Source organism: Vicia villosa, linkage group LG2 (genome assembly GCF_029867415.1).
Source record: "Vicia villosa cultivar HV-30 ecotype Madison, WI linkage group LG2, Vvil1.0, whole genome shotgun sequence".
In the NCBI taxonomy this organism is placed as follows: domain Eukaryota; kingdom Viridiplantae; phylum Streptophyta; class Magnoliopsida; order Fabales; family Fabaceae; genus Vicia; species Vicia villosa.
The window spans coordinates 172,438,072-172,464,789 of record NC_081181.1 but is presented as its reverse complement, the minus strand read 5'-3'; the positions used below and the strand labels follow the sequence as shown (position 1 = coordinate 172,464,789).

The following is a 26,718-nucleotide window of genomic DNA, read 5'->3' as shown; positions in this document are numbered from 1 at the left end:
TGACATTGAATTACTTTCCTTTTTTCTTTTATTTCAGTACATTTTTATTTTATAGTGTAAACCGGAGTCCACCGAACCGATCCTAACCGCATTGGTTTGGTTTGGATGACTTTTTAAAAATCAACCGAACTAAACCGAACCGCATGCATTTTTATCTCGCGGTTAGGATGACTTTTATGCTCAAAACTGAACCAAACCGCACCGCGAACACCCCTATTCTTTTGAACAAATATTAATGTTGACGAATATTGTTGATGAGGACAATGTAATTTTTTTTGGAGTGTTTTAACTTCAATTGAAGAACTTTATTTATAATATAGTAATGTATTTATTTTGAATTATGACTTTCATTGAAGAAAATATGAAGTTCTTAGAGTAACTTAGCTTCAAATGAAATACTTTAATCATGGAGTATCTAGTTTTTATGAACTAAAATTATCCATGTCAATAATAGAATCTAATGTATAATTTTCAATCAAAGAGGAGGTGGTTGTGTTGGGTGAAATAAGATATGTTAAAAGAATTTCTCACTGCTTAGTACTACTCCCTCCGTCTCATAATAAGTGTCCCATTTGCAGTTTTTCCTTGTTTCAAATTAATTGTCCATTTACAATTTCAATGCTTCAATCATTATTATTTTTCCACTATTATACCCCTATTTATTAACTTTCACATTATTCAACTACTATTAATAGGGGTATTCTAGTAAATGACATTAATTTTTTTACTAAAACCAATACATCCAATCATTTTCTTAAAAACCGCGCATTACTCAAATGGGACACTTATTATGAGACGGAGGGAGTATAAAGAAAGAGAGAGGACTATATATTTGGGCATTAGTTATTTGTTATAAGATGCCTCATTTGGTAATACTAAAATATTGTATATGAAATCTTTTTGTCATATACTCTCTATTATGACTAAAAACCAATTACATTACTTAATCCGCAGGTAATTCCGCAGGAAATTTTTCTGCGGAATTACCTGCGGATTTTCTTTTGAATTAGGTTTTATTATGTTTTTGAATAAGAAATATTGTAAAATATATGTCTTTTAAAATAAAATGTTTTTTCCCAAAATAATAGTAATTAAATGTTTTCTAAACATAATAGTAAACTCTTAATTTTTTTTAAAATTTAATAAAGCTATTTTTTTTAATTTTAATGTAATTCTTCAATTCATATTTTAATAAATGTTATGATTATTTTGAAAAATAACATTAAAAAATGTATAGAAAAATTGAAAACCAAAATCTAATAAATTTTTTAGAGGGAATCCAACTTACTATCTATCTTATATTGGACCAAATTATAAACTATTAGAAAATATTTTACTGAAACAAATATTATATACAATTTATTAATTTCTCTTTTAATATCATTTTTTCTTTTAATATGTTTTAAAATTATTTTTAAATTTCAAATTTAATCTTATTTATCAAATATACATTTTGTGTTATTGAAAATTATATTTGTTCAATTGTTAATTACTATAAAGTTTTAATTTTAGAAATCCTACTCTAATAATAATAATGATGTGTTATATGAAATTATATTGGAACTCTTGTTAAAATATCAAATTTTATATAGGATTTTAAAATTATAAATTAGTTTTACTCTTTATAGTAGCTTAAATATTTATAATTTAATAATAAAATTATAAAATATGTGATAAAATTACTTGACATAAATTGAATTTAGAGACAATTCACTTTTTTTTTTTTTTTTTTTTTTTTTTTAATCAAAAAATAGTATATAAAAAAAAACGAGTACAGAGGAGGGGGGACCAAAACCAAAACCCTCCTAGCTCAACAAAATCGAAACGAAGGGAGACCTAGTCTATTGCGAACCAAATCATCATACACAGACACAGGAGCTTCATTCCACCAGACAAAACCTTGAGTGGTAAGGCCTAATGAAGCTAAAGTGTCTGCACATTGGTTCCCTTCTCTAAATATATGGGAAAGAATAAATAACATGTTTTGAGATAGGTTCATACAGTTGATCCACCTGTTTTTGAGTGACCACGGAACAAAATGAGGGTTGTTAATCGCAAGAGAAACTAATTTGGAATCTGTTTCAACCCAAAGGTGCTTCCAATCTCTGTCCGAAGCTATTTCGATTGCTCTCATAACTCCAATAAACTCTGCGTTAAGGGCGTAACTTTCTCCAAGAAATTCTGCATAGCATCCTAGAACTTTAGCAGAATTATCCCTAAATATCCCGCCACAAGCTGCCTGTCCAGGGACACCCAGTGATACTCCGTCGGTGTTGCATTTGACCCAAGAAAGAAGAGGAGGCTTCCAAATTATCTCCACAGGACGAACAGCCAAAGGAGGTCTGATAATAACTTTGAAAGCTTTCAGAATACGGAAATCCTTGATGTTACAAGCCGAGTTTACCTTTAGCGAATTACCAGTTAGCGAGACACTTGAGATAATCATATTCATTGCGGACTTCCAATGCGTGTTCTTGTTGTTGAACTTTTTCTGATTTCTAGAGAACCAGATTATGTTGAGAGTATTAATGATGGCAGAGAGGATAACTGTCCTAGCTTGTTTCGACGAAATATGAGAGCAAACTTCCCAAATTTCCAAAATATTGAGCTGATATGCGAGGTTCGTGGTACTAGCAAGCCACTGCCATAAATTCTGAGCAAAGGGACAGTTCCAAAATAAATGGTCTAAAGTTTCTTCGTGAGTACCACAGAGGTCACAACGCGAGGGAAACAGGTGCAAACCTCTCTTAACGAGAATATCGTCGGTAGGGACTTTGGAAAGGATAAGCTTCCAAACAAACAGGGATTTAGACGGAGGAATGTAAGAATTCCATATTAGCTTTGCCCAACCAAGAATATTACCAGGAGGGGACTTAAACTTATAGGCATCTTTAAGACTTAAATTACCATCCATCGAATGAATCCATCTGCGCTCGTCATCTCTAGGACACAGAGGAATATGGATCTGATTAATAATATCTACAATAGTTGGAAACAGAGCGGTAATACCTGGGGGGAGATTCCACTGAAAATCTAGCACAAAATCTTCAACCTTGGATTGAAGCCCATTCTGCAAATTTGCTGGGATATGAAGCTGTTCTGCCAGTGGGGGGCCACACCAAGCATCAGTCCAAAAGTTAATTTTAGAACCATTTCCCATAATCCAAGTTGTATTGTCAAGCAAAGCCTGGAAGTTACCTTTGATTCCGCACCAAATGGAAGAGGAGATGTGATGTTTAATATGTGAATTGTTTCTTAGAACTCGTCGTCGGAGCAGTTGAGCCCATTGATTGGAAGAATTAAATAAATCCATACACATTTTGAGACTTGCAGCATCATTGATTTTGGAGAGAGATCTAATGCCTAAACCACCTTCAACGATAGGCGTACAGACTTTATGCCAAGCAACAGTTATCAATTTTCTCTTACTTATATCGCCACTCCACACAAAATTTCGCAAACATTTTTCTAGCTCTTTGATGAGACCGATAGGCAGTAAGTATATGAGGAGACTATAGATGAGCATACTGTGAATGACACTTTTAATAATTTGAACTCGACCAGCTATACTTAGGAGAGAGGCTTTCCAATTAGATAGTTTGGCTTTGATTTTATCCACCATAGGTTGGAAATACTGAGCCTTTGGTCTACCCTTAAAAATAGGGACCCCAAGATAAGTGAAAGGAAGATGTCCTTTTTGGAATCCTACAGTTTGAGCAAGAGCAGCAAACCTTTGTGAAGAAATAGATCCAGCATATAAAACTGATTTCTGGGAATTAACATGCTGACCGGAGCATTGCGCATACCTGAGAAAAAGATTTTTAAGAGCTTCAATGTTAGAGGATTTGGCTTTGCAGAATAGCATGATGTCGTCTGCATAAAGTACATGAGAGGGCACATAAGAGCCTTTAGGGCCTTTGATCAAATCCAGACTGCCTTGTTCCACGAGATTTGTAATGGCCCGACTCAAGACATCTTCGGCGATGCAAAACAGTAGCGGGGACAGGGGGTCTCCTTGCCTCACGCCTCTTTTACAATCAAAATAACCGGCTTGAACTCCATTTATAGAAATAGAGAGTTTTGCAGAATAAAGGATTGCTTTAATCCAAGAACAAAAGCTGTCTGAGAAACCGAACTTACTCAACACCTTAAGTAGGAAACCCCAGTCGAGAGTGTCAAAAGCCTTTTTAATATCGATCTTGGCAGCAATGTTTCCTCCAAAGGATTTATTGTGGAGCAAGTTGATGGCCTCTGATGTCAAACAAATACAATCAGATATGGATCTACCTTTTATAAATCCTCGTTGTTCGGGAGAAATTATGATTGGCATGATAGCAGCGAGCCTGTCTGCCAAAATTTTAGATAAAATCTTGAATTTGAAGTTAGCTATAGCTATAGGCCTATATTGATCCACAGTATTGGCAGTAGAGGATTTAGGGATAAGGACAATTGTATTGGCGTTCCAATTAGGGAGTATCAAGCCCGTAGAAAAGAATTCCGAAATAGCATTAATTACATCGAGTTTTATGACATCCCAGTAATTTTGAAAGAAAAAACCTCCAAAACCGTCAGGCCCCGGAGAGCTATCTTTGCTCAAAGAAAAGACAGCGGACTTAATCTCCTCAGGGCTAGGAAGAACTGTAAGAAGAGAGTTGGTTTGATCAGTAATTAGTTTTGGAATTACCTCATCCACAAGACCATTATCAATACAATCATTGCTTGAGCTGAAGAGCTTTTCAAAATGAGTAGTGAAGAGATTGGATATGTCGTCTGTGTTGTGAAAAGACATCTCATCATGCTGAATAACAGAGATTGTTTTAGTACAATTCCTGATTTTGGTGATCCTGTGAAAGTATGCTGTATTTCTGTCTCCTTCATTATGCCATTTGACTTTAGACTTTTCTTGCCAAAATAACTCTTCAATCCTTAGAGCCATTCCTAAATCCAATTGTGCTTTTTGCTCTAATACTAGAAGGTCCTCATTATGTCCTACAGTTTGAATTTGGGACTGAATCTCATCCAATTTGGAAGTGGCTTGAGATAACATTTCATGAACATTTCCAAAAACTTCTTTGTTCCAAACTTTGAGAGTGTTTTTGAGCAGTTTGAGTTTTTGGGATAAAATATACATTGGGCATCCAAAGAATTTGGTATTCCAACAGTCTTTGATCACCTTGATACACTCCGGATGTTCAGCCCACATTTTATGGAATTTAAAGGAGGAGGTTACCTTGATTGAATTATAAGAAAAGGAGAAAAGAATCGGGTAATGGTCCGATCTGTGCCTTGTAAGAGTGGAGCAGTCTGTGTTACTGCAGAGCTGAATCCAGCTTTGATCACAAATAACTCTATCAAGTCTTCTTTCAATGAACTTATTACCTTTCCTACCATTGCTCCAAGTAAATTCAGCACCTCTAGATGGGAGATGAATTAGATTATTATTATCCGTCCACTCTTGGAAGTCGAGTATTGGTGTTCTAAAAGGATCAGATTTGCCCCTGTGTTCATGGGCCCCCAAAATAGTGTTGAAATCACCTAAAAAGCTCCAAGGAATATCTTTTAAAGACTTTAGAGAGCTGAGAGTATCCCATAGTGCCCTTCTTCTAACATAATTAGTAGATGCATAAATTGCAGCCAGACCAAAGCAGTGAGCACCATCATTAAGAAAAAATGACACATGCTGATCATCAGCCAGTAGAACCTGAGGATTTAAGTGAGGAGCACAGAGACACCACAGATTGGGAGAAAGAGGTTGTCTAGAGTTTGAAGCAAACATTTTGAGGTTCAATCTAGAAAAAAACCTTGGAGATAATTTATCAAAAGACATCCAGGGTTCTGCTATAAAACACAAATCTGGCTTATGCTTATTAATGAGGTTTTTAAAAGCTAATCTAGTGGGCTGATTAGCAAAGCCTCTAACATTCCAGTATAAACACTTCATTGAGAAATGTTAAAAGAAACAGCCTTGGCTTTAGAGCTCTGACCTCCCTTTTTAGGTTTAATAACTGACCTGCTTTTCTTCTTGGCTTGCTTAGAAGTAACCACTTGAAAATCCTTATCAATCTCTTCAGGATTATCAAGCTTCTCTGCCATATTATTCCATGACTGCTTGAGGAAATCCATATCATGCTGAACATTCCTATTGAGACTAACACCCACCTCTTCTTCTGGGGCAGTATATATTTGTGTAGCATCCACAAATTCAGACTCACTAGAGCTACTGTGTTCCACTACCTTGAGAGTACTCTGATTCTGTTCTGGGGCAACTATTACTGCCATTACAAGAGAATTGTCTTGTTGATCAGGATTCTCTATCGTTTTTCCAGGTTCCTCTTCTAAATTCCTTGACACCATCTCATGGTTCAGCTGAGCAATGGAATCATTATGATTATCACCTTCATCATTAATCAATTCTACACTAGGATTGACAATTTTGACTGTAGATGAACCTTCCACATCAAGAGGGACCTTTTCCTTTTCCCCTGGACCTTTAGAGCTTACTTCGTTGTGCTTTTCCACATATATTTTCCTACTTTGGGCATTGCTGTATCCTGGCTCTGGGATAGATTGCTTATTCAGTTTCCTGCAGTTTCCTACATTATGACCAATGAACTTGCAATGATCACAGAAGTCAGGGATGTGTTCATATTCCACATTTACAAAGAAAGCAAAACTTTTCCTCTCCACTAGGATGCTATTCCTAATATTTCCAGTTAAATCCAAGTCAACCAAAATTCTAGCAAAGTGCCCGAAGGATCGGTCAAACATAGACTTGGTGGTGGTATCGTCCATACAAATAGGGCTTCCAATAGCGCTGGCAATGGCATATAGGATTTTTGGCCTCCAGTATTCCTGTGATAAACCTGAAATTCTAATCCACACCTGAGCAGAAGTTTGATGTTGTTCATTAGGATTGAAGTCTTTGGACCAAGCAAATAATTTTAAAAGTCCTGGGTTTAGATTCCAAGAGCTGTTAGATCGAACTCTTTGAAGGTCTTCAATATTAGAGAAAGAGAATTCGTAGAAGCCTTTCCCCAAAGAGATGAGACCCCATTTATCCAACGAGTTCCAGATTGTTGACAATTTTTGTTTCAGCACATCCACTTTCAAGGGCACCGAACCTTTCGGCCATAAAATTCTACCATGTAGGTTATGTTTACAAGAAGCCAAACCTGCTAAATATTCCTCCTCAGGGATTGTTATGGAGATTCTATCGCCTTTAACAATAGATTGAGGGAGCTGGCTGGTCGGGATATCACAGATGTTGGTCACCGCTTGAGCAAAAGACTTTTTCAAAGGGGGCGGTGGATTGGAGGCGGTGGGCTTCAAAGGAGATGAGATGAGAGGCGAACCGAGGCAGTTCCATGGAATTACTACCGATGGGGCCATGAATTAGCAAAAAAGGAAGATGAACGAACTAGATGATGATCATTAGAGACAATTCACTGATTTGTGTCATAATCACCAAACTAACATATTTTTAGATATTTTAATTTGTATTTTATTTCTAAAATATATTAATTATTAACATAGAGAATAGAGAAAGAAAAACCTAATCCTAATTCTGTTTCAATCTGAAATTTTGTTTCTCTCTTCTTACTGTGGTGAATCGCCTGGTCTCCATCCACAAAAGGTTGCACTGATCTTTGTCTATCCACCATCGCGAGTCTTCTCCGTCGAATGCTCCTGCATCTTCGTGTATCATCACCGTCAAGCGCTTCTACAACGTCGTTTTTTCAACTCTCGCAACCACAACCTCGATCGAATCTCGTAACTCTAGCTTTTTCAACTCGGTTTGACGTTTTTTATTTCTATATCTATTATAGAGCTCGGTTGGTTGGTGAGTTAATTCAATAGGTAGGGTTTTTACTGATTCTTACATTGATTATAAACTTGGGTGATTTTTGTAAACAAACTGTTTGTTGAAATGCCACAATGAGTTTATTAGGTCGATATTGAGTATACAGGTAGAGGGATACCTATAAGGATACCTAATCCCACACCTCGTTTGTAGTTAAGCTGATAGTTGAGAGCTGCACCTAGGCATAACTACTGCCAAACTAGTGGCCTCTTAAGGATTACCCATCACTAAAATCTAGGAGTTTGAAGTTAGGTAGGGAATGACAATGTCTTTCTCCAGGGAAATGTAATCATTTGGTGATCCAAGTTGCCGAACAAATCTGTTCGTGGATGCTTGTGTTCTGGAATAGGGTGACTTCAACCTTATCTTCAGAATGGGGAGTAGTTGGAGACTTTGGGGGAAACCAGGACAGACTGGACGAATAGAACCATTAGCTTCAGCCACGATGTGTTACTTTCAAGTGATTTGCATGGGTGATCAGATTAATACGATACTGATGCCATGCTGAAAACTCCCTATCCTTTGACTACAAAACAAGTATTTGAGAGGGCTAGCAGTCGACAAATGAACCTATTACCAAATGGGCCATCATGTAAAGGTCCAAGCGTGCCATGGAAGCAACAAAGGAAGATGAGGACGGCTGGTTTTTATTAGTTTATCCTTTCTGCCTTGAGGACAAGGCAACTTCGCGGGTAGATGGTAAGTTTTTGGGTCCTGTTAGTTATGAAAAAGGGACTACTTGTAAATGACAAATCGAAGAGAATATTAGTCATGGAATTTCTTCCGGCGTGATTCAATAACATTATGTCATGGAATTTCTTCTAGACAAAATTGGGCAGCGTACTTTCAAAGATATATTTGATGGATTGCAGATTCAAAACCATTATTGACGAGCTGACTTCAGGTTTCTAAAGATTTCTACATAATGCATCAGTTTCGTAGTAAAGCAAGGTCGGTTTGATCATCCACAAAGGGATATAGGAATCAAGAAAAGTCTGCACGTCAATTTTGCTGAAGTTCTCGATGATGCCTGTTCCTGCAACGTTTGTGGCTTAGTCTGGCTTGGTAGTATAATACTTTACTCTCTTTATTTTCTATCTTAAAACTAAATATGAGTTATATAGTCTACTTTATTGAAATTAATCTTTTTGTAATTTTCAGATGGGCAATCGTTGTTATAAAGCACCTGAACTTTTGATGCGTTCTACCCATTACTCAACTGCATTTAATATCTGGTCGATGGGCTGCATATTTGCGGATATGATTAAGCTCAAACCTTTGTTCGTTGGTAAAGACGAACCTGAGATATTGGCTTAGATATTTTGGTAATTTCACCAAAACACAATCACTATTATATGTGTAATTTCTCTGCACTTATATGAAATAATGGATTGGACATTTTATATATCAAGTTTGCTTGGCGTGCCAACAGAAGAATCCTGGCCTGGTGTGTCTTCTATATGCACAGTGCACCTTTATTCAACATCTTGATCCTTCAATGATGCCAAAGGTATTCATGTTCTGCTTTTGAAATATGAAGTATGTTTTATGCCCAAAAGAGTTAATTATCACATTGACGTGTTTTGTGGAGCATCTAGGTTTCATATACAGTGGTGATGATAACTATGACGACAATTGGGAAGTTGCGGAGAGTACTGAATTGGACGAAGCTTTCAACACTGCAACTGCTTTTTTTGCTGCCGCCACTGCCGATCGTCTCTCTAAATAGTTTTCCACTTTACAATGACATTCTTCTCCCCTAAAAATGACCGCTCGTTCCAAATGGTATTCATTCTTCTTATAGCACTTGCTTTCTTTGAAACTGATTTGTGTGAGTGTGTGAATCTTGTAGACGAAAAAATAAAGGAAAAGTTTTAACAGTACGCGACATAACTAGGAAAGTTTTAACCGTATGCGACATAACTAAAGGAAAAGTTTTTATGCAAAATTGATACTCATTCAGTTTCATTTTGAATGAGATTTGCTATATTTATGTGAAAATTTGAAATATGAATTTGTTTGAGAGTATGTGATTTAGCTAAGATTGTGGAATATGATATTAACAGTGTTTGATTTGTTGTAATTGTAATTGTAATTGTAATTGTAATTCTAGGTTGTAATATCCCTTTCCCCTCTCAATCTCCTCAGATTCTTCCAACTTTTATCTTTAATCTTGCAGGGCAATGAATGTGGACTTGTTCCTGATATTCTACTATATAGCAAACTTGAATATGCACCTGCTTATCTTATATTGTTTTTATGTGTTTTTGAGGTTAACATTAGCTATGTTATAGAGTGTTTGTTTCTTTAGTTGGATTATTAGTGGTTATTTCAGTGTTACATATACATTTTAATTATGTGTTAAGGTTGAAGATTTCTCTCTTCTTAAATTGCCGGCAAAGCCTGTTTTTGCTGGCTTAATGAAATTGACATTATGTATTGATATGAATATATTAGAGAAGATATTTTTTCTTAATTATACTTGTTGACTGAGTCAAAATAAAAATTAGACTTGTTCCAAGACTTTTATTCAGTATTTATAAATTAACTTACTTGTTTATTCACTTACAGGAGTGTAACAATGGCATATCTTTTTCTTCATCTGTTTATGATGTTTATGTTTCTCTCCTCGTTTCAGGAACATCTGAAGCCTTTATGCATGCAGTTGCAACTTAGAGCCAACTCAAGCAATCAAACGATTCACTACTTGTATTCTCTTTGATTTTTGTAGTTCTGAATGTCCTACTAATAAAGCTATATGGGTCAATTGGCTTGATCATGGCAAATTCTCTTAGTATCCTTTCTACCTAGTTAAATCCTATTAGTTCTACCATGTTTTCTCATGGACCACACTTGATAAATTGAAACTATGACTTGTTTACTTATTGGATAGATAAGATTTTGCATATTTTGTTTGGGTCCCCTACTAAGATTTGTTGCACTCTTATTGTTCAGGTTTTGCATTCCTTTGAATTCTTACAAACTATGCCGCCAAAAATGTCCAAGAAGAAGAATATATCTACTCAACATGACGTTACTCAACCTTTGAATTTTGATTTGTACTTTTTTTTCATTTTGACTTAGTTGACTAATGATTAGTAATATCTTGGTTATTTGAATCAATTTTAGTAATGTGATTATACAATTACTTGTTACGTAACAGATTTAACAATTTAAATTTATCTTATTTGAATTCAAAAATTTGAAATTATAATTATATTTATATACTATGATTATTTTAATATATAATTTATAATGTTAAAAAAAATTAATAAAATAAAAAATTATTAATTTTGAGATAGAATGTACCTGCGGATTTACCTACGGAATTTCCTGCGGATTTGCCTGCGGAAATTTCCTGCGGATTTACCTGCGGAATTTCCTGCGGAACTTCCTGTCGAAAATATTACCCACGAAGGTTTTAGCTGGGGACCAAAAACCGCAGGAAAAACCGCAGGAAATGTGTTTCCTGCGGAATTTTAGCTCAAATCCGCAGGTAAATCCGCAGGAAAATAGAGTAGAGATATCCTTTAGTTGTCTTTTGACAATAATAATTTCTTTCTTTTATTTTAAAATTTATGATATATTGTTTTGTTATTTATTTTCTCTAATAGTTTTTACCAACAACACTGGTTGAGAAGTCTAGCGAAATTTCATAGAAAATGTTTTAGGATAAAGAGAGTGAAACGTAAATCACATCTCCACATAAATTTTAAGACATTAATATATGAATTACTTTTTTTATATATTTGATACTTTTCTTAGTTAATATAAAATTAACCACACATATTTGAACTCAATCAACATGAGATTAATCACTTACATTAAAATTTAACAATTTCACTCTTTAAGACTATAACATCAGGGTCGATTCTGCGTCAGGGCAAGCAGATCCACAGTTCAGAGCCTCGCAAAAATGGGGACCTCAAAATTTGAATTTATGAACTTTGTAAATTTTATTAAAATATATTAAATATAATACATTACGGTTCAATTCCAATGTGAAATTTTTTGCAAATTTAATTTTTTATTTCTCAAATGAAGTTAGCTATAAAGATTTCAAGCTTGTTTTAAAACTATAAATTATTTAAAATTATCTTTTAGAAATTTAGGATCCTATAATAAATGAGGTGTAGCTTTTTTAATATTTTAGTATTTTGGTATAAGTTTTTAAAATTTTAAAATATCACTTTAATTTAATGGAATTTTAAATAATTTTTTATAAAAGATTATTTTTTAAATATATCATTTTTTTAAAAATTATGTGATTTTGATCGTATTAAAATTTTTAATAATATATATTCAAATAATTAGATGTTAAAACTATTTTTTTTAATTTATAAAAATAATTGAAAATAACTTCTAATATTTTTTAAAAAATTCTCTTAAAATTATTAAATATTTTAAGATAGGTTAGAACTTTTGTGTCCAACAAATATCTAAGAGTTAAGAATTTTAATCATAAATCAGATTCAATCCTAAAATTAAAAGATAAAAGTAATTGTCATTTTCAGAAAAAATGTAAGAAAGGAGAAGTCCTTAAAAAGTTCAACAAGTTAATTCAAATGTTGAAGAAGTCACTTTAAGAATCCTAAAAGAATCGTCATCAAGTTCATCAAAGAGATTTATTTGTTGAAGAAATAGTGAAATCAAGTTCATGGTTTTGTTTTAAAGAATAATTTTGTTAGATGAATGATCTTCCAAATAATTATTGTTTGTTAATTGTTTGTTAATGAAGATGATGAAAAAACTCCGATCAACAAAATATTTGAAAGAAGAAATGATGAAGAATTGTATAAATAATGTCAAATAAAATCGAACCCATACAATTGAAAAATACAAATTCTACCATGACCAATCAATGTAATCAAATTCTTTGTCCATATATTATATAATCACTTTTTAATTATTAAAAATAAAATAAAAAAATCAAAATTTAAAATTAATTGTTCAATATTTTATTATATAAATCATTTTTATTAGTGTCCAAAGCTTCTAAACCAGCATGTGTAACATCCTATTATTGATCCAACATCTTGGTCCACTCTTGGTCCTTACCAAATAACACTAGTTAGAAAGTAAAAAATAAAAAAAAACGCAATCAATGACACAATATTTTGAGAGAGAGATATTTTACATCCAAAACTTTGTTGTGTGCTCTTATCAATGTATTTCTCGCCTGTGTGTGTTACATTGTCAAACTTAAAAGTCTAAACAAACTTTCTTAAATAAATTCATTTCGTAAGAATTTATTAATAATAGAGTAAACTATGACCCCACAAATATTATTAGTTATTATTAATAAATACTTTCGGCTGCATGATCACGTTCACATATGTCAATTGTCAATCTTTGCGGCTAATATTCTCTTTGTCTTGTCCGGTTTCATGCATCAGTTCCTCAAATTTAAAGTGAGGAACAACAAATGAAACATTAATATATGCTTTAAGTATCATACATGTATATACTTTATTTCTATCTATTATCTTATTCACACTTTTATCTTTATCTCTCTAATATTTTCTCTCTCTTTTTTATCAATTTTTTTAATTTTATTAATTCTATTACATTTGTTTTTGGTAAAGAGAGAAAGGGATGAAAGAAGATGATCCATGCTCCAATATACATCCTCCTGCATAACATTTGTCATTGGTTATAAAAAAAAACAATGAAGTGATAAAACACGCACAATTGTGTAGGAGGAGGCTTACGTATGAAAGATGTGGAGGCATTCAAGATGTTTATAATGTGTAAATGGATATTGAGATGCCTAATACATAAAGAGAGTATTTGAAAAAGAATCTTGCAATAGATTCTAAGGAAATGGAAAGTTTGATGTTTGGTGTTGGTGAGCCTAGAGAGAAAAAAAATTCTCTTGTGGTTGAGGGATCTCAAATAGCTTGGTGCTTGGTGTGAAATTTGACAAATAAGTGTTAGTCTCTCAAAATGTTACTTGCAGGATTGATTAAGTGATCCTATGACATATGCACATAAAATTTTCGGTGTTTCTCTTATTTTTGTGTAAAAAGACATACGTTTCGACGTAGGCGAAATCTTTAAGATAAAGTAAAAAAAACAAAAATATAAATGCAGAAAAATGTAAAGACTTATACAAGAAGTAAAATACAGAAAATGGCTTAATGTAAAAGACTTTATATCAATAAAATGTGGTGTTTGAATACATAGATTGCATTCAGTTAACTCTTTTCTCACTTTCACTCTGATACTTTGAGTGTATTGAGTTTATGTAGTAATTTTCACACATGAATTCAAACACTAAAATTTCCTATTTTATAATGAGATCTAAATAACCGCCGCAAATGTTCCTTTCTCCAAAATTTGACACGTCTTAATTTGCACGTGTTTCGTTCTTAACTTGCTTCCACACGTCCTTCAAACGCGGATAAGGCCAAAAACAGTTATCTAGCCTCGTTTCATATTCCAACTTCCTCAGTTCTTTAAATCACTTTTAAAAAATCATTAAGTTCCCAATACTACTGTCCGTATAGGAACTTCGACATATTCCTTTGAACATATATGTCAAAAAGATCCTTCTAACATTTTTGTAGAAGGAATACCAACATAATTAGCTGTGTTTTGAGATATGTCAAAAAATTTAGAGTCTCTTTGACATGCTGAAGTTTGAACTTTCTCTTCTTTATCACAAAGTACATTATCAAATTCTCTTTGACACATCTGTACTCCTTAGTTATTTGATTGACACTAATTCATAGTCTCTTCTTATTTCGTCTCTTCTTTCCCCCAATTCTAGCAGAATTTTGAGGCCAACTATTAAAGCTTCATATTCAGCCTCATTGTTTGAGAAAGAGCCATTTATTTTGTACTTAAACTTGGTTGAGATTTTATTGGGAGACATAATCAAAACTCTAATGTCGGTTCCATATTTATGGCTGGAATCATCGAAGTAACACTTCTAAGGTTCAAACTCCAAATAATTCTGGGGTACTTTGACCATTGCATGATCTACAATGAAATCAGCTACCACTTGCCCTTTCATTGCCTTTAAAGGCGTATATGTTAGAGAATACTCAGTTAAGGCGAGTGTCCATTTCTCAATTCGACTATGAAGAATCAATTTAGATAGCATATTCTTAATAACATCAAAATGAGAAGAAACGTAAACATCAATTGGTTTTATATAATGCTTAAGTTTCATACAAGAGGAGTACAATTAAAGGCATAACTTTTCGACTAAGTTATACCTAGTTTTCGCATCATTTAGGACTCGACTAAGGTAATAAATGGGCCTTTCGACACCATTATTATCCTCTTGGACTAACATACTTCCTATTGTCAAGTCTGAAGCAGATATGTACAACATAATACATTTATTTCTAACAGGAGGAGCCAACACAAAAGGGTGCATCAAGTACTCCTTTATTTGGTCGAAAGCTCTTTGGTGCTCTTGCTGCCATTGAAAACCTTCCTTCTTAAAATGAAGTAAAGGCGAGAATACTTGAGTCTTGCCATTAATGTTTGATATAAATCTTCTTAGAAAATTTATCTTCCCTAACAAATATAGAAATTCTTTCTTGGTTGAATTGGACTTCGTTTCCATAATGGCTTTTGTTTTATTTTGGTTTATTTCGATGCCCTTTTATGAACAATGAAACCAAGAAAGTCTTCATCCTGCACACAAAAAACACACTTAAGAGGATTCATTTTCAATCCGTACTTTCTCATTCTTTCAAACAAATTTGGAAGATGGCCAAGGTGACCTTGTCCCGGCACGGGCTTAATAACTATATCGTCAATGTATACTTGCATAAAGTTTTTGATATAGCCATGAAATATGGAATTCATTACCCTTTGGTAATTTGCCCTAGCATTCTTCAAACCAAATGGAATCACTACCCATTCATAGGTGTCTAAGGCTCTTGAGCAACAAAATAAAATTTTTGGCACATCCTCATATGCAATAAAAATTTGGTTATAACCAGAATAACCATCAAGCATGTTTAGATATTTGAAACTTGCTGCCGAGTCGACCAACATTTCGGCAATAGTCATAGGATATTCATCTTTTGGGGTTGCAGCATTTAGATTCCTAAAATCTATGCAAACCTTCGAAGTTCCATTCTTTTTTAATACTAGAACTATGTTTGCAGACCATTCAACATACCTTTGCGTTTGTGGACCTCCGATTTTTTTAATACCGGGCCATACCTCTGATCTGTAGAGATACGTGAACTGACTCTTTTTTGTCGCTTAATGCTTTCGCATTTTTTTGAAAATTCACAGAGTCGCCACCGACCTTTTATTTTATCCAATTAAGGAAAGGTTTATAAAAGAAACAGAAAAAAGACCTTTAAGAAATTCTGGGTAAGGGGGTAGGTTATACAAAGGGAAGGTGTTAGCACCCTTTGTATCCATGGTTATCCATGGGCTCTTAAGTTTGCTTAGCTCACTTGTTTTTCGATCACTTTTCAATTGCTCTGAAATTGCTCATATGTGGTTTCAAATACCTTTGTAAATTGAATTTTGTAATGATCCGTGTGTGGATGTATACAAAATGCTTGTTTATCTTTCGAAAGATGTTTTGAAAAGAACGTTAACTTTGTAATAACCCGTGTTTGGATGTATACAAAGTATTGTCTTTTTGAAAGTTTTGAAAAATCAACAGTGTATGAGAATTTTGTTTGTTTTGATTTGAGCAAGCAAACTAGGAGGTCTACCCTGAGTTGTAAGGTCTTTATCCTATTTCCTTTAAAAATCTATCCTTTCACCGGATATAAAAGCAAGGTTCGATTTTGTACTCGAAACAGTGGAATTTTGACTTTGATTTTGAAAGGAATGAGAAGGGATTTACCTTAAGAGGTGCAAGTGTGATTGTGTTTGTATTCAGATATTTTATCTTTGAAGTTAGTGATCTAACGGTTCAATTTTATCTTTGACATACACGCAGTTTATATGTGCTGGAAATTAAAATGCGGAAATGTAAAGTGCGGAAAGTAAATCTACGCTATTACATCGATTGTGCAGGAAATGTAAACTAGCCTATTTACATGAATTTGACATCCTATACATTTATCTAGGAATTTTAAATTGCAAGAAACATAAAAGGCATGTTTTTGGAATTTTTATGATTGGTTTTAATTATAATTAATGCATGATTAATTAAATTAAAATGAAGAAAAAAGATGAAAATAGATTTAAACCTAGAAATTAAGTTTAAAATATGTACAAAATATTTGTTAATTAATTTTAAAACAAAACTAATTTTTTTGGAATTTTTTGAAATTTGATTTGAAATTGATTTAAGTTAATTAAAACATAATTATGCAAATAATTATACAAATAATTAAAACTTAAAAAGAAAATTATTCAAAATATGTACAAAATTAGTTTATAATATATATAAACAATATTTAACACAAAGAACAATTTTTTTTATGATTTTTTGATTGGTTAGAATAATTAAAAAGCAAATATATAAATATATACTAATTAATTATGTAAAATATTGAAATTTTGAAGAAAAATAAAATATTTTTATTTCATAAAATAATATATTATTTTAGAAGTCTAAAAATATTTTTTGTGTATTTTTTGGATTTTTAAAACTATTTTAAATTAATTTAACAAAGAAATTAAAATAAAATAGAAAATAAAATAGAAAATAAAAGGATACTGATCCTGTGTGGTAATCAGTGAGGGCGCATGGTGGGGAAGAGTGATCTGGCGCGTTGAATCATTCATTAAATGAGATCAGATGGTCCAGAAATTGAGGCACGTGGTGATCAGTACACCTGCAAAGCACTGGATTAGTGGAAAGTTTAAAAAAACACGCGCGCGCTTCTGGACCAATGAGGGGGAGACACCTCATCGTCTTCAACCTTCAGACAAGGCCTTTTACAGCGTTTTTGTAAAAAAGCGCTATTGTAAGTGAACCCTAAATCTGCAAAATAACGAATAGGGTCAAACAAGCATAAAAATCAGGCGCGATGGTACCATTGGATTCGTCTTGTTCCACTGAATGTAACCCTGCCCTTAATTTATTTTAATTTTGGCCCTAATGAAGAACCCTAATTTTGAACTAAGCAAACCCTAAAATGGTATATGCTACAAACATCCATTAAAATCCAATTGAAGCTCCAGAAACGACCAGAGCTTCAAACCAAACACAATTATGCATCTACATCTTGTTAAATATGCGTGTGTTATGAGATATAAGTTGGTTTTAGTTTGAACAAACCGTGGCTTTATATAGCTCGATTCAGTGAAGTTTATGACTTGGAAATGATTGGAATTGTTTCAGTGTAGTTCAGAGATGATGTTTGAATGTTTATTTTATATTGAAATGGACTGAAACTTAAAATTCGAATTTCAAGTTTCTTTGAAAATTACAAGTGGTTACAAGTATGCTATATGCTTATGGATGCTTCTGAACTCGTCTCTCTTTGTTTGCTGAACTATGATAGCTTATTTATAAGCTATGTGTGCTTAGAATTGAAGCTAAGATGTGCCTTAGTTGCCTTTGTTGAAACTTTGCATTTTTTAATATAAAAAAGCTTGAATTCTTGACCAAGTCATCTTGCCTTCAATGCACCTGCCTTGTCCTTCAATTCTCTGCAGAAAGATGAAGATTCTTTGAGGTGAGTCATGCTTGATTTGTAAGCTAACCTTTATCCATGCATTTTCCTTTTAATTTTAATCTTAAAGTAAGATAAAATCATGCAAAAATGGATAAAAAAAGGTATGGGCTTAGCCTTGGTCGTGGGAGGCCCATTATAACATGGAAGTGATGTTTGAATGCTGAAAACTTGGCCCCATTTGGAAAAAATGCCATTTTGAACAATGTTGATTTCATGTATTTTCCCAAAATTTAGCCAACTTCAACAAGGTGTAAATCCTTCAATTTTTGTCATATGAAGGAGATCTTGCACTTTTTAGAAACCTCAAAGAGTCCTCTAACCAATGTCTTTGGTCTCATGTCAAAATGATTTTTGAAGCTCCTTGTGTGTCCTTTTGAAAAAAGTGTCTTTTTGTTGACTTTGAAAATGACCTGTAATGTCTTTGATCATATTTTTCAAATGGTGAATCCAATGACCATGGGATCAATGGCATTTGAAAGATAATTGAATTTCCTTCAAAACAAGCTTTGGTTTGAATTTTTTGGATGAAGGATGAGAGAGTTATGATCAGTCAAAGTTGAGTTGACTTTTCAGGCAAAAACCCTAATTTTGAATCTTAGGGTTTTGTTGATTTTTGATCTTTCCTTGATGAATTATGATCATCCAATGATCAAATGATGAATCCTTTGACAAAATATGGACTTTGACAAAAAATTTCATTTTTGACTGTCTGTTGATTTTTTTGGTCAAACGGGTCGTCTGTTGACTGTTTGAGCTGCTGACGGTGCGTCTGAGTGAATTGAAGTTTGAAAATTTGTATGATGGTACTTTGAGATATATGGATGTGTATGAAATCCATTTGAGGTCTCAAAACTTGTTGCTCCTGTAAAAACAAGAAAAACCCTGATTAGGGACTGTTTGTGTAGGAGACAGTTAAGCGTACCTGATTTTTGTGCAGTGTTGAGTCTCTGCTAATCGCGTGATATTCAGAAGACTTCTAGAACAAAAATCTTGGAATTTTGATTTGTGAAAGATTGATTTGATTGATGGTACAAAACACTGAGAATTGTACTGCCAGCAGTTTGGCTGTCAACTGACTGTTCAGGTATTGATGTAGCAGTTAGAGTGAAAAATCAACAGTCAAAGTTAATTTTCTTTTTTGTTGTTTTTTGTTTTTGTTTTATGTAAAAAATGAAAGTTTATTTACATGACTTGTTAGAAAAACACAGACATAATAAATAACTAATGTTTACTGTTACCAGTACAGTCTGAGTTTCCTGATTTTGCGCCTGCAAAAAGATTTAACTCTGTACCAATTATGTCAGTACTATTTATCTGTAAATAAATAAATAGCATGTGTGAAGTAATAAACAGTATTTGGCGTTTGCGTAAGAATAAATTCAACTGCAAGCCAAATTACTGTATAAGAAAAATTCTAAAAACTAAGTATTTCATATGTCAGGATATTTGTTGAAATAAAAATCCATGATTATATGAGACCCTTAATTTCCAGATTGGAGTTTTCCTGAAAAATATGTGGGCAAATTTTGGGGTATAACAGCGTTCTTTTGAACTTGCTCTTCAACAGCCTTTTGATTTCCTGCTTTATTTTCGACATAATCTCTAGGTTGAACCATATTGGAAACTATTTAATCGGCTTCTTCCCATGCTTTATTGGGTAGTTTTATTTCCACCAAATCTCTACTTAAACTTGACATTTCGTTATATTCCCAAGAAAAACAATCTTTATATTCTTTTAGTAAATTAATTACCTCGACTTTTAGGTTGGGATTGATGTTCATACCGATGTATGTTGGCCTCCTATCGGTTCCTTCACCTAAATTTATCTTCTAAAGGGGATCTTGGGGCTGCATATTCGTTACAGATGCGACTGGATCTTTCTCGAACCCCAAAGACTCATCATCATAGATGCAGTCTAGCCGCTGGCCTTCTACACCCCTTTTTTCCATGTCTGCTAACTACAGCTTGTCTGGTGGTTTTGGCTCAGTCTTTATTCTTTGAGCCATGTCAAAAATTTATAATTCCTTGGCTTTTATAGCCATATGTCGTACTTCATCCTTTAAGGCCGCTTTTAATCTATTTTGGGTTGCGTAAGCCGAAATCCACTGTAACACGTCGAATTCAAACATCATCGTTGAGTTCACTTCCCCAGCCTGTTGGCTGAATGATGGATCTTCTTACCTAATCTCCCATTATTTCTCTTTACCATATAAACCCATGGGTGGGATGAAGTTTCATGGAATAAATGCCTCCTCAAGAGGCCTATATGCAAATCCCACAGGTAAACAAGGCGCTATATTCACCAAATTTATATTAAAGTTCCTTCGATTTCACATGGTTTATTTCTGCCATCAAGTACCTTTGCTCTGCTTTGATATTTTCTACAATTCCATCCTCCCTCCAAATTGCAATCATCTGGTGGAGTGATGAGGGCATTTGTCCAACACCATGAATCCAATCCTGACCCAAGAGTATATTATAACTCGCATTTGAAGCTATTACCATAAATATAGTTGGTCTGGTAATTGACGCAACCAATGCGATGATCTTTTTTTTGCCATAACCAATCTGATGATCTTTTTTTGCCATAACCAATCTGATGATCTTTAATCCTTAGTACTCAAGTATTCTAGAACGTGAGCAATCATTAAAAAATCTAATGATCTTTAATCCTTGGTACTCAAGTAGTCTAGAACACGGGAAATCATTAAACTAATATGATGATCTTTAATTCTTGGTACGTATTCTAGAGTCCCTGTGGTATACTCCCTCAGTTTTTGAAATATTTTCATCAATGACCAGGTTTTTCAGCAAAATTACCTCAATAACCAAGTTTCCAAATTAATTACACAACTATCCAGATTTAAAAAAAAAATGGCCCTGAAGAGGATGCGTTATACCTGGTGGCGCGTACACTCAACTATGCATGTATGCGTCATGTTATGTGGCGTATGCGATATAGTGGTGCCATGGGGGTGGCGCATGTACTCATCTAGTATAGTGTTTGCGCCATACAGTGTGGCTCATAAGTGTTAGACCAACTTTTTAAAAAAATTTATTAGTTTTAAAAACTAATATTGTTTAATATAAAATATCATAACATATAGCAAATAAAATTATACATTCCCCCCGCCCGGTCTTTGATAACGACCATTGGTTCTTCACGCTTGCCTACCCTATTTCGTACAAGATAACGACCTTGTTGGGGTTCTTGGGTAGATGGCCCTGGGATTTCAATGCGATCAGAGTCCAGGAATTCCTCCAAAAAGTCCATATTCGAACCATTGACAAAAATTAGGTTGCCTATATCCTCATAGTTTGGTCGTGTTCGTGGTGGTACGGGATGCATGTTTAGTCGGTAGTTTTAGGGTGTTGATCTGGGGTGGTTAAGAGCAAATTACTTGTGGTGTTTGGAATCCATATGTTGATGATTGCGAATAGGTTGGGTTGCATGGGTCATATCCGTCAATGGGGCCCATATCAGGGCTAAGGTCTCTTGTGATGGGGTCATAGGCTTATTGGTTGTATGATATTGGTTCTTGGTATTGTGATTGGGTGTTCACCATGTATTGGTCTTGGGGTTAGTTGTTTGAGGTTTGGTAACGTCTTTGGGTTCGTTGGTGGATGGTGGATCCTTATTGGTAAGAAGGTTGTGTTTGTTGTTGGTTGAAGGTGGTTTGGTAATAGTCTTGGGGTGGATGTTTGTCGGTAAGAAGGTTGTGTTTGTTGTTGGTTGAAGCTGGTTTGGTAATAGGCTTGTGGTGGTTGTTGGGAGGTGGACGCTTGTCGGTAAGAAGGTTGTGTTTGTTGTTGGTTTAAGGTGGCTTGGTAATAGGCTTGGGATGGTTGTTGGGAGGTGGATGTTTATCGATAAGAAGGTTGTTGGGTTTGATGTTGGGCATTTGATGATGACGCTTGTGTGCGTGGGTCGATCAAATACATCGATTGGGACACAAACAAATGAGGCATTGTAACTGGATAATCAAATAAAACGACTGCACACATCAACAGATCTACGAGATTATAACTATCAAGACAATATCAGCTGAACCATGCATCATCAAAAATGACATCATTGTTGGTTTTAACAGGTTTTCAGAAATGAGTTTCTCCGTTTTGGTTGGACACCTTCACCAACCTATCATTCTTCTATAATCTGTTCACCATCAAGAATGTATCCTTCTAACCAACAGATCAAACTCCTTTAAAAATACTCAAACGTCTCTGTATTCCAAAGCCTGATTTTCATCGGAGGCTTTGTCGCCGAAAAAATAACTTGAGCATCCCTTTTGAAAATTGGAAACACTTGAAGAATGCTTGGAGACATATTTAAGAATGAATTTAGAAGATGTGTGGTAAAGTGGTGCAAATGGATCGTGTATTTATAAAAAATCCAAAACAACACATGAGCCACCTCCCATGGCGCATGCACTATACATGTGAGTGCATGCACCACCTCATATGGTGTCACTACACTATATGCGCTACTTGGCATGACGCAAGCATGCAAATTTAAGTGTATACGCCACCAAAGATGGCGCATCCTCTCCTGTACTTTTTTATTTTTGAAATTTGGCTAGTTGCGTAATTAATTTGAAATTTTAGTTATTGAAGTAATTTTTCTAAAAGTCCTGGTTATTAATGAAAAATTTTCCCTTTTTTTAAGCCACTTTGAAAAAAGAAAATGGTATCATACTAGAAGTCATTTTACAATACCAATGAATCGTTAATGGTATTTTTTTTTCAATTATATCTTTAAATATTGATTATTTTCTCTTCTTTTAATTTTGTGAATTAGGACCCGTTTGTTTTGTCTTTTTAAAAAAATGATTTTTATAGTGTAACATATTTTTGTGTAAAAAAAATTTAAAAAAACTTTTCATAAAAGTTTCAAATAATAATTTGGTTTGAATAGTTATTTTTAAAATGCTATTTTATGTATTTTACCATTTTATAAAAAAAAAATTGATATTAAAACTTTAAAAAATTACTTAATTTTAAAAGGCTTAATACTTTTTTGGTCCTTTAACTATACCTCTGGGTCCATTTTAGTCCCTTTTTCTTTTAAAAGAACCAATTTGATCCTTTATCTATAAAAAACGTGGCACGTTTATCCTTTCTGTTACAAACGTTAGTCAAAGTCAACACTATGTGCCAAATGGCACTGATTTTGTCAAGGTGGAAGCCACGTATGTGCCATGTAATAAATAAATTTAATAAATAAAAAATACAAAACAAAAAGTGAAACCAAACAAAAAAAAATTAGTAAACATTAATCCTTAATATGAAAAACTAATACAATTTTCCATAAACATTCAATTTTCCAGAAAATATGAAAAATGAAAATTAATGAAAAATTTGTAAATATGAACAACAATTTTCTAAGAGTGTACGGTTTGCCATTTTCCCCATTTCCATGTCTATTTGTCTTCCCATTTTCACACCAAAAACTAAACATTCAAAGAATTATAGCTACTGTATCTCAAATTTCTACAAGATTTTCCATTTAACTTGTCACAAATAACTCTACAAGCTCTTATAGGTTAAGGCTAAAACACACTCATCATGTCAAACACCATGTTCTAACAGTAGAACTTCAATTTCAATGTGAAAGAAACTAATGAAACCCCACCCAGAAAAATGAAATGTTTAGGGGAATAATTTCTACAAGATTTTTTTTACAGAAATTTATGGTTAAAACCATAAACTCCACCATTTTCAATTCAACATTCAATTTCATCCTTCCCCAATTCATCCTTCAAATCCCTAGAGTACATCTCTCAATTTCCCAATCTTCTCTTTCTTTAAAATTGACGCACTGAAACCCCTCATGGATGCATCCGTGAAGCTAAAATCGGAATATTCCTGCCGGTGGAACAAAAAAGGAGAATAAGAGACGAGAGTTTCATGAATCACTTGAGATCTTGTTGTCGTTTGCGAGCTCATCGTCATCGGAGGAAGATGAATGGTCGTCGAAGCGGAATGATGAAGATATATCCAGATTCGTTTTCTCTCAAGTGAATCCATCATCCACATCTCACTGATATTTCTCTCTTTCCAGATTCACACATAGAAAGAAGAGATTCTGGAACTAATTTTTAATTGATAATGATTTTGTTTCTACACAATGTTATTCACTTAAAGATCCATGGTCGACCAAGTACAATGATGATAATGATTTTTTTAGTTATAATAATTTTTGTTAGGTTTGGAAATTTTGGATTTTCATGGGTCCAGAGGAAAGCAAGAAGATGATGACTAGGATGCCAAGCAAGCAAAAATTAACACCGTTAGTGAGAAATAGACGGAAAGGACCAATATAACACGGTTAGAAAAAATAAATGATCAAATTGGTTCTTTTAAAAGAAAACGGACTAAAATGGACCCAGAGGTATAGTTAAAGGACCAAAAAGGGTATTAAGCCATTTTAAAACTATTTCAAATAGCTTTTTACAAAAATCTTTTTTTTTGGAGCAATAAAGAATATATAGATTCCAAAAAACCGTTAAGTACAAGCTGATCCATAACAGATCCAAGCCCAAGATTACAAGAAATCCAAAAAGACACTACAAGATGTCAACATAAGCTCCTAGTTTTTTATCAATCTTCACCCGATACTTGATCTGGTCCAACACCCACTGCAGATTGAGATGCTCCATTTTAGTAGATTTAAAAACTCTGTTATTTCGCACAACCCAAACATGGTAAATAGCTTCAGCCGCACAGATGCGAAGGAGCTTAGCTCTATTATTCTTCCCTTTAGCATGCACGGTTAACCAGTGTAACTCATCTTTCCAAGCTTGAGGAGAGTGTGTAACATGACTCCAACTCAAGACTTGCTCCCAGAAAGATCCTGTCTCCCTACAAGCAAAAAACAAATGCTCACATGTTTCAATCTCGCCACAAAACAGACACACGCCATATGTCACAGTGCCAAATTTGGCCAATCTATCCTTGGTGTGAAGTCTATTTTGGCATGTCATCCACAAGATAAACAATGCCTTAGGACTAGCCATGTTTCCTCTGATTATATTTCTCCAAGGAACCAGGCCACGATCACCTCTTATCTCTAGGTATAATTGCCTAGTTTGATATGTACCTGTTTGAACAAACTCACTCCAAGCTCTAGAATTCATAAACAGGTCCTTGTGTTTAAACATGGCCTTAATGATCCAAGAATCACTCTGCTTGGGGCAGTAACTTGTAGCATCAGCTCCACGCTTCATATAATAGTGATTTACCCAACTGATCCACATTCTATCCTTCTTGGCATTAAGATTCCAAAGCATTTTTCCCAAGGAAGCACAATTCCACACTCCTAAATCAATGAGATTAAGACCTCCTGCAACTATAGGATCACAAACATGTTCCCAAGAAATAGGTGCCTTGCTACTCACGGTATCTTTGCCATTCCATAAGAAACTCCTACATAAACTCTCAATATGGTGGAGGACTTTTTTAGGAAGAGGAAAAATCTGAAGCCAATAGTTAGCAATAGAAAACAGAACACTCTTCACTAAAAGGAATCTGCCAGCATAAGACAACGTACGAGTACTCCAATGATTGATTCTACAGGTCATCCTATCAATCAGAGGCTGACAGTTATTGATTGTAAGCCTTTTACTATCCCAGGGGACCCCAAGATATTTAAAAGGCATTTGCCCAATCTGGAAACCGGTTTCAAGCTTCAACAGGTTCTGGCAGTCATTATCCACCCCACCAAAATAGATCTTGCTCTTAGGAACACTCATATTAAGGCCTATGGTGTGAGAGAACTCCTTCACCTTTTGCATAATGAGTCTAATGGAGGTGACCTCTTCCCTGGAAAACAGTAAGATGTCATCAGCAAAGCACACATTCAGAATCTTAAGTCTATCACACTTTGGATGGAATTTAAAATCAGGGACATCTCTTAAAGTCTGAAGCACCCTATGGAGATACTCCATAATCAGAACAAAAAGCAAAGGAGATATAGGATCCCCCTGCCTTAGGCCTCTCTTGGCTTTAAGGGTTGCACTAGGTTCACCATTTAAAGAAAACCTGTAAGACACAGAAGTGACACAAGCCATAATCCATTCAACAAACTTGTGGGGAAATCCAAGGGCATACATGATATTCTTTAATGCAATCTATTCCACAGTATCATAGGCCTTTTGTATATCCATTTGGATCATACATCTAAGTGAAATGTTCTTCCTTCCATAACCTCTAACCAATTCCTGTGCAATCATAATATTGTCA

The 26,718-nt window shown here is 34.1% G+C and overlaps 1 long non-coding RNA gene across 1 annotated transcript; it reads left to right on the top strand.

The window, feature by feature from the left end:
* Positions 1-7,550: 7,550 nt before the first annotated feature.
* On the top strand, positions 7,551-11,039 carry LOC131647456 (uncharacterized). Its single transcript, XR_009297836.1, has 5 exons — positions 7,551-8,926; positions 9,023-9,186; positions 9,274-9,371; positions 9,460-9,646; positions 10,500-11,039. It is a non-coding gene; the product is annotated as an uncharacterized LOC131647456 (long non-coding RNA).
* Positions 11,040-26,718: the final 15,679 nt, after the last annotated feature.